This window comes from Pantherophis guttatus, chromosome 2, assembly GCF_059756535.1.
Source record: "Pantherophis guttatus breed Tessera chromosome 2, ASM5975653v1, whole genome shotgun sequence".
Lineage (NCBI taxonomy): Eukaryota > Metazoa > Chordata > Lepidosauria > Squamata > Colubridae > Pantherophis > Pantherophis guttatus.
The window spans coordinates 11,065,292-11,074,934 of record NC_142064.1 but is presented as its reverse complement, the minus strand read 5'-3'; positions in this window follow the sequence as shown (position 1 = coordinate 11,074,934).

Below are 9,643 nucleotides of genomic sequence, written 5' to 3'. Positions count from 1 at the left end.
GCTATTTATTTGTCTTGATTCACAGATCCTTTTTTTCCCCCCCTCCAGTCTTATGTGCTCCTTTTTTCTCAGTGTTGCTCCGGTGTGGTTTGTGATAGTGATAGCAACAGCAACAGCACTTAGACTTATATACGGCTTCATAGTGCTTTACGAACCCTCTCTAAGCGGTTTACAGAGTCAGCCTACTGCCCCCAATAATCTGGGCCCTCGTTTTACCCACTCGGAAGGATGGAAGGCTGAGTCGACCTTGAGCTAGTCAGGATCAAACTCCAGACAGTGGGCAGAGTTGGCCTGCAGTACTGCAATCTAACCACTGCACCACCATGGCAAGGAAGGAAGGAAGGAAGGAAGGAAGGAAGGAAGGAAGGAAGGAAGGAAGGAAGGAAAGAGGGAGGAAGGAAGGAAGGAAGCCCCAACAATCTGGGTCCTCATTTTACCAACCTCAGAAGGATGGAAGGTTGTGTCGACCTTGAGCTAGTCAGGATCGAACTCCAGACAGTGGGCAGAGTTGGCCTGCAGTACTGCATTCTAACCACTGCACCACCATGACAAGGAAGGAAGGAAGGAAGAAGGAAGGAAAGAGGGAGGGAGGGAGGGAGGGAGGGAGGGAGGAAGGAAGGAAGGAATACTAATAGCACTTAGACTTATATACAGCTTCATAGTACTTTACAGCCCTCTCTAAGCAGTTTACAGAGTCAGCCTATTGCCCCCCAATAATCTGGGTCCTCATTTTACCAACCTCAGAAGGATGGAAGGCTGAGTCAACCTTGAGCTAGTCAGGATTGAACTCCAGACAGTGGGCAGAGTTGGCCTGCAGTACTGCATTCTAACCACTGCACCACCATGGCAAGGAAGGAAGGAAGGAAGGAAGGGAGGGAGAGAGGGAGGGAGGGAGGGAGGAAAGATGGAGGGAGGGAGGGAGGGAGGGAGGGAGGAAGGAAGGAAGGAAGGAAGGAAGGAAGGAAGGGAGGGAGAGAGGGAGGGAGGGAGGAAAGATGGAGGGAGGGAGGGAGGGAGGGAGGAAGGAAGGAAGGAAGGAAGGAAGGAAGGAAGGAAGGAAGGAAGGAAGGGAGGGAGAGAGGGAGGGAGGGAGGAAAGATGGAGGGAGGGAGGGAGGGAGGGAGGGAGGGAGGAAGGAAGGAAGGAAGGAAGGAAGGAAGGAAGGAAGGAAGGAAGGAAGGAAGGAAGGAAGGAAGGAAGGAAGGAAGGAAGGAAGGAAGGGCAATAGCACTTAGACTTATATACGGCTTCATAGTGCTTTACAGCCCTCTCTAAGCGGTTTACAGAGTCAGCAAATTGCCCCCAACAATCTGGGTCCTCATTTTACTGACCTCGGAAGGATGGAAGGCTGAGTCAACCTTGAGCAGGTCAGGATTGAATTCCTGACTTCTTCATCCAAGATATAAGACATACCTACATTCGACTCTTAGTTTAACCCTAATATATACTCGACTTATGATCACAACTGAGCCAAAATTTATGTTGCTAAGTGAGAAATTAGTTAAGTGAGTTTTGTCCTATTTTATGACTTTTCTTGCCACCATTGCTAAGTAAACCAGTGTAGTTGTTAAATGAATCCGGCTTCCCCATTGATTTTGCTTGTCAGAAGGTCGCAAAAGGGGATGACATCAGTGGTGGGATTCAGCCGGTTCGGCCGGTTCGGGTGAACCAGTAATTGAATTACTGGTTGGCCCCACCCCCGCTCTGCCCCGCCCCTTCCAGGGGTCCCCACATGCCCCAGTTTGACTCCCAGGTAAGTGCAAGGAGGCCTACTAGGCCCAAAACGGGGCGCTGGGGGGTGCAGCACATTCCCCCCGGCTCATTTTTGCTCCCGGGAGGGGCAGGAACCCGAGTGCTGCCTGTCACACATCCATGGCCACACCCACCATGGCCACACCCACCCAGCCGGTCATTAGGTCAGAGAACCGGTTGTTAAATTATTTGAATCCCACCACTGGATCACATGACCCAGGAATACTGCAACCATCATAAATACATGCCAGTTGCCAACCTTCCAAATTTTGATCATGTGACCATGGGGATGCTGCAATGGTCGTTAGGGTGAAAAATGGTCATAGATCAGGGTTGGACAACTGTGGCCCTTTTACAACCTGTGGACTTCAACTCCCAGAATTCCTGAGACAGCTGTCTCAGGAATTCTGGGAGTTGAAGTCCACAGGCTGTAAAAGGGCCACAGTTTCCCACCCCTGTCATAGATCATCTTTTTTCAGTGCCCTTGTAACGTTCAACGGTCACTAAATAAACTGTTGTAAGTCGAGGACTACCTGTGGTGAAATAGACACCAACAAAATCTTTTGTATTATTCACCAAAGCTTTCTCCTTCGATGTGTTTTTAAAATAACAATGGGGACTCCGAGTTGATGTTTTGTCTTACAACCACACTACTTTTCCATAATGATTTTGTTTTAATTAAGTTTTTTTAAAAAATTACCTCAGGCGAGGTAGGGGCTTAATGGACACCATGAGAAATATTTGCTTAGCCACCCAATTGATGGGCTTGACAACAGCTTTGGAAATAAATCTCTAAACTGAACATTTGCATAGACCTACATAAGCCTGACTAAGTGGCTCAGTGGCTAAGACGCTGAGCTTGTCGATCAGAAAGGTCGGCAGTTCGGCAGTTTGAATCCCTAGTACAGGTCTCCTCTGTTCTGCCCCAGCTACAGACCCCAAAGAATGCAGCACACACAAAGTTTACTAAATTAACCAGTTTTTTGCAACAACGGCTGTTAATTAACTGCATTAACAGCCGCCAAGAATTCAAAGAATAATACTGAAAGCTTACTGTGGTTGGCAGAATGCCCAGAAGCAATTTGCAGGAAGCTGATAAGATAAGCAAGACAAGACACGAAAGTATGTGAACGAAGTTGTTCCCTGCAAATTGCTTCAGTTGGCATTCCTCCTTAAATAGGCTAAGGGAGTGTCCAATTAGCCCCGAGCCTTACTCTCGAAGAGACCTCCTCCTGAGGAGTCACTCCTGCCTTTTGAAAGCTCTGCGCACCCGTGCATCGAGAAGAGGCTCCTCCTCTTCGTCCTCTTCACTTAAGGGAGCTTCTGGAGGTTCTGAAGGCCCTGGCTGAATCCCCGCCTCTGGCACCACATCTTCTCCAGCCTCCTCACTGTCCGACTCGAGTGCCAGCTGCACAGGCTGCTGGCGCAGCACCACACCAGCCTCCTCGCTGTCTGAATCAGCTACTAGCTGCACAGGCCGCGTACGGGCCACAACACCTGCGTGAGCAGGGGGTTGGATTAGATGACCTCCAAGCTCCCTTCCAACTCTGTTATTGCTCACCTTACAATACGCAATCATGAGAAGAGGGGTATGTGAAACCTACATTACTTTCTCCCTCCATCTTTGATCCCCAATTCACTCAAGGTTTATCCAATTCCAAGCCCGGGGAATACTGAATCAAAAGAGCAATTATGATAATAACCACAGCTTTATCCTTAGTACTTAAAATGCTGTTATTTCGTTTATTGTGTTTATGGACCGTCGGTGTTTTTTTTTGAAAGGACGGCACATGACCTGGATTTTGCACTCTTCGCGAAGGCAGAAAACGGAGTGAAATTCAGCCTGCCTGCGGTCTAAAAATGTCTGTTTGGAGGGAAACTATAGTTCTTACCAGCCACATTCAATTTCTTATAGAGACATCCAATTGTAAGTTACTAATGGGGAAGCTTTCTACAGCACGTGGAATTTTGGAATACATCGAAAAGGCTATGTCTTTTAAAAAGAAGCATTTATTAGGATAAAAACTTCCAGTTTGGTCCAAAGAGGCAGACTGATCTAGTAGTTAAGGTACCAAGCTAGAATCCAGGAGACTGTGAATTCTAGTCCAAGCTTCCTCATGAAAGCTGACTGAGTGACTTTGAACCAATCCCCAGGAGACTGTGAGTTCTAGGTCCACCTTCGTCATGAAAGCTGACTGGGTGACTTTGGGCCAATCACCAGGAGACTGTGAGTTCTAGGTCCACCTTCATCATGAAAGCTGACTGGGTGACTTTGGGCCAATCACCAGGAGACTATGAGGTCTAGTCCCACTATCATGAAAGCTGACTGAGTGACTTTGAACCAATCACCAGGAGACTATGAGTTCTAGTTCCATCTTCATCATGAAAGCTGACTGTGACTTTGAACCAATCACCAGGAGACTGTGAGGTCTAGTCCCACCTTCATCATGAAAGCTGACTGGGTGACTTTGGGCCAATCACCAGGAGACTGTGAGGTCTAGTCCCACCTTCATCATGAAAGCTGACTAGGTGGCTTTCGGTCAGTCACCAGGAGACTGTGAGGTCTAGTCCCACCTTCATCATGAAAGCTGACTAGGTGGCTTTCGGTCAGTCACCAGGAGACTGTGAGGTCTAGCCCCACCTTCGTCATGAAAGCTGACTGGGTGACTTTGGGCCAATCACCAGGAGACTGTGAGTTCTAGTTCCATCTTCATCATGAAAGCTGACTGAGTGACTTTGAACCAATCACCAGGAGACTGTGAGGTCTAGCCCCACCTTCGTCATGAAAGCTGACTGGGTGACTTTGGGCCAATCACCAGGAGACTGTGAGTTCTAGTTCCACAATCATCATGAAAGCTGACTGGGCGACTTTGGGCCAATCACCAGGAGATGGTGAGTTCTAGTCCCGCCTTAGGCATGAAAGCTGACTGGGTGGCTTTGAACCAATCACCAGGAGACTGTGAGTTCTAGTCCCACCCTCGTTATGAAAGCTGGCTGACTTTGGGCCAGTCACTCTCAGCCCAATCTACCTCACAGGGTTGTTGTTGTGAGGAAAATACAAGGAGAAAGGGGTATGTTTGCCACCTTGAGTTATTTATAAAAATTGTAAATGCGGGAAATAAATAAATAGATAGAAATAAATATCACATCTCCAATAGGATCAAGCTTAAGGTTTTCAGTGGGGTGAATCCTGAATTAGAGGGCTGTCCAGTGGTGAAATCCAATTTTTTTTTACTACCGGTTCTGTGGGTATGGCTTGGTGGGTGTAGTGATGGGCGTGGCTTGGTAGGCATGGCAGGGGAAGGATACTGCAAAATCCCCATTCCCTCCCCACTCCAGGAGAAGGATACTGCAAAATCTCCATTCCCACCCCACTCCAGGAGAAGGATACTGCAAAATCTCCATTCCCACCCCACTCCAGGGGAAGGACACTGCAAAATCCCCATTCCCACCCCACTCCAGGGGAAGGACACTGCAAAATCACCATTCCCACCCCACTCCAGGGGGAGGACACTGCAAAATCCCCATTCCCACCCCACTCCAGGAGAAGGATACTGCAACATCCCCATTCCCACCCCACTCTGGGGCCAGCCAGAGGTGGTATTTGCCAGTTCTCCGAACTGCTCAAAATTTCCTCTACCGGTTCTCCAGAACCTGTCAGAACCTGCTGGATTTCTCCCCTTGGGGCTTCCACCAGGTGAGGCTTGCAAAGGAGCGTCTTCCAGTCTGAATCACAAGACAGGATGTGCACTTAATAAAAATTTAGCAGGGAGCTTAGTTGCCACTGTTTTTGCTCAGGGCAACTCTTTCTTTCCCAGAAGTCAAATGAGACCGGACAGAAAACAAATGCTCCCCTGCTTGCAGCTGGTGGATTTATGACATGTCAAGTTTAAATAGCATCCATAAAGGCTTTAAAATGGTCCGGATGGAGAGAAATTTTTTCAAGCCTCCCGACTATCACAAGAACGCTCCAGTGGTACAGGATCTGTTCTACCATATTTAGAGATGTGGAGGTCACAAGCTTTTATTCTGATTTTTCATTTGTTTTTGTCCTTTTTTTTTAAAAAAAAAAAGTTTTTTGCCTGTACCAAAAATAGCCTCCGTTCCGTTTAAAATATCAAATGACCGAGGCAAGCTTTGGATACCAATTAACTGTGGTGCCCATTTCAGCCAAACCGTTATCTTCCAGCCATCCTTGCAAATTCTCTGAATAATTAATCCTTAGCGCTAATGAGACCTATTGTCTCTTCCTTTTCAGATAGTTTACACACTGCCCACTACTAAGTTTTGCCGATCATCATCGTGTCTTTGTTTCGTTCCAGAGTAATTCTTTTGTTTGTTTTCCTACAGGAATATATGCAGGAGCCCTATAAACTGGGGAAGGAAGAAGTGAAGGGGAGGGGAAAAGGAAAGGGAGAAAGAGAGAAAGGGAAGAGGAGAGGGGAGAGGAAGGGAAGAGAAGGGAAGGGAAGGGAAGGGAAGAGAAGGGAAGAGAAGAGAAGAGAAGAGAAGAGAAGAGAAGAGAAGAGAAGAGAAGAGAAGAGAAGAGAAGAGAAGAGAAGAGAAGAGCTGACCCAGTTCTACAGAGAAATTATTGAGTCTGTCATCTGTACCTCTATAACTGTCTGGTTTGGTTCTGCAACCCAACAAGACAGACACAGACTTCAGAGGAACTGCAGAAAAAACAATGGCTACCAACCTGCCTTCTATTGAGGATCTGTATACTGCACGAGTCAAAAAGTGGGCTGTGAAAATATCTACAGACCCCTTGCATCCTGGACATAAACTGTTTCAACTCCTACCTTCAAAACAATGCTATAGAGCACTGCAGACCAGAACAACTAGACACAAGAACAGTTTTTTCCCAAATGCCATCACTCTGCTAAACAAATAATTCCCTCAACACTGTCAAACTATTCACTAAGTCTGCATTACTATGACTATTAATCTTCTCATCGTTCCTATCGCCCATCTCCTCCCACTTATGACTGTATGACTGTAACTTGTTGCTGTATCCTTATGATTTATATTGACTGTTTCCTAGTATGATTTGATTGCTTATTGGTACCCCATGACTATCATTAAGTGTTGCACCTTATGATTCTTAATGAATGTATCTTTTCTTTTTAATATACACTGAGAGCTTATGCACCAAAGACAAATTCCTTGTGTGTCCAATCACACTTGGCCAATAAAGAATTGTGAAGAGAGGAGAGGAGAGGAGAGGAGAGGAGAGAGAGGAGAGGAGAAGAGAGGAGAGGAAGAGTGGAATGGAATGGAATATGGAATATGGAATATGGAATATGGAATATGGAATATGGAAGGGGAGGGGAGGGGAGAGGAGAGGAGAGGAGAGGAGAGGAGAAGAGAAGAGAAGAGAAGAGAAGAGAAGAGAAGAGAAGAGAAGAGAAGAGAAGAGAAGAGAAGAGAAGAGAAGAGAAGAGAAGAGAAGAGAAGAGAAGAGAAGAGAAGAATATACATTGCTTTCTTTTTAGCAGAGAGGGCTAGGCAAAATTTAAGCCACTTTCCATTGTCCTGGTCTTTTGAAAATTTCCTTGGGGTATTTCTTCTGCCTTCTCAAGGTAGCATGCTGAATACAGATGATTGGGGGAGGGATTGAGATCAAACCCCTCCAAAATATGTTTGGTAAGTGACTTACCTCTGCTGGTTTGGGATAAACTCCTGCTAGAAAACATTGTCTAACAAGATGAAGGTAATGGTTTTTTTTTTTCAAAAGGAAAAAGAAACAAGGAAGACTTTAGATCTTTGAATGATACTCATTTAGTTATAGGCTTTAGAGGTATTCTTCAGTTCAGCTTTCCCAGCTTGGCAGCCAGCAGATGTGCTGAGATTGTAGAACATCTGGAGGGCATCAGGTTGAAGGAAGTGTGGTTGGATCACTTCAATGTTGACTATCTGATGCTCTTCTCGCATTCATACCCAAGGCAAGATCAGGTCTCACGTATTTATTTTTCATTACCCTTAAAATCAGTAACTGGACATTGAATGATGTTGAAGTGAATATCATGATTAATTGACTTCTATGCTGCATGCTAGCATATATTGATTGGGTAGAAGTCCATTTATTATTAGGGACAATTCTTCTATTTATATCCTGGATATTGTTGTGGCCTGTCAGAGGCCTGTGCAGTTAGTAGCTGATTCTGACAGCAAGGAGGCTGGTGTGGTGCTGCGCCAGCAGCCTGTGCAGCTGGCACTCGAGTCAGACGATGAGGAGGCTGGAGAAGATGTGGTGCCAGAGGCAGGGATTCAGCCAGGGCCTTCAGAACCTCCAGAAGCTCCCATAAGTGAAGAGGAAGAAGAGGAGGAGCCTCTTCTCGATGCGTGAGCGCGCAGAGCTGCCAAAAGGCAGGAGTGGCTCCTCAGGAGGAGGTCTCCTCGAGAGTAAGGCTTGGGACTAATTGGCCACTCCTCTAGCCTATTTAAGGAAGGACGACGACTGAGGCAATTTGTAGAAAACAACTTTGTTCATATTCCTTCGCGTATTGACTCCAGAAACGTTTGATTTGGCTCTTGTTTCTCCCTTATCAGTTTTCCTGCAAATTGCTTCTGAGCATTCTGCCAACCACAGTAAGATTATGGTTATCTGAAATGCTGTGGCTCAGAACTAAGTCATTATTTTTGAATTCTTGTCGGCTGTTAATGAAGTTAAATTGGTAGTTTCTATTTTAGCTCTTTCGGCCAAATTATTTAATATTTTTAAATTGTCTTTTAACTTTCATACAGTTGTGGGTTTTATTTCTGGCTGTACACCGCCCTGAGTCCTTCGGGAGAAGGGCGGTATAAAAATTTAATAAAATAAATAAAATAAAGCCTCTGACAATCCCAGCTGACTTGCCTGATCGGCAAAGGCTTTTTTTCCTTTTAAAAACATTTTTTCTATAACCTCTTCGGCCAAAGAGGTTGTAGAAAAAATGCTTTTAAAAGTCTCTGATGATCCCAGCTGAGCCGCGCGATCATCAGAAGCAATTTTTTTGGCCAAAGAGGTTGTAGAAAAAATGCTTTTAAAAATTAAAAAAAGACTCTGATGATTGCGTGGCTCAGCAGGGCAATGGGGGGGGGGCAGGGATTTTTGTTACCAGTTCTCCGAACCACCCGCCTCCATCGCTATCGGATCAGGCGATCCGGTCTGAACCAGGAGCATTTCACCCCTGCTGCATTCCAACCACTGCGCCTCCAGGGAGGGAGGGAGGGAGGGAGGGAGGGAGGAAGGAAGGAAGGAAGGAAGGAAGGAAGTAATAATAGCAACAGCAGTTAAACTTATATGTCACTCCATAGTGGTTTACGGCACTCTCTGGGCAGTTTACAATGTCAGCATATTACCCCAATAATCTGGGTCCTCATTTTATCGATCTGAGAAGGTCGGAAGGCTGAGTCAACCTTGAGCCGGTCAGGATCGAACTCCTGGCAGTGGGCAGAGTCAGTGTCGAGATCCCCTCGACTTGTGGTAGCGACTGTGGATCCTGATGCTCTGTGGATCCTGATGCTAGAAAGGCTTCGGCAGCGAGGGGCTTGTGGGGGGTTGGTTGGGGTCTCACGTTCACACCGGTGGTGGGGGTGATAGGTATAACGATAGGCGGTCAGTCATGCTGCGGCTGGCAGAGGCATTGTGTTCCTGACGCCCTTCCGCCCGACTCCGGGAATGAAGAGGATGCGGCTCGCGTATGCGCTGTAGCTGCGATACCCGGAAGGGCGTGTTAACAAGCTGTAATAGCCGGCGCGCTTATTTAAACGGCGTTGGGAAGCAGCCGCTCCCAATGCCGACTTTGTGTATCCTCGCATTGAATGTCAGATTTGTCGTTGGCGGTGCTGGAGATTAAGTGGATTAAACGAATTCAGCAACTGGGACCTGTCTGTAGCGTTCTTTTTT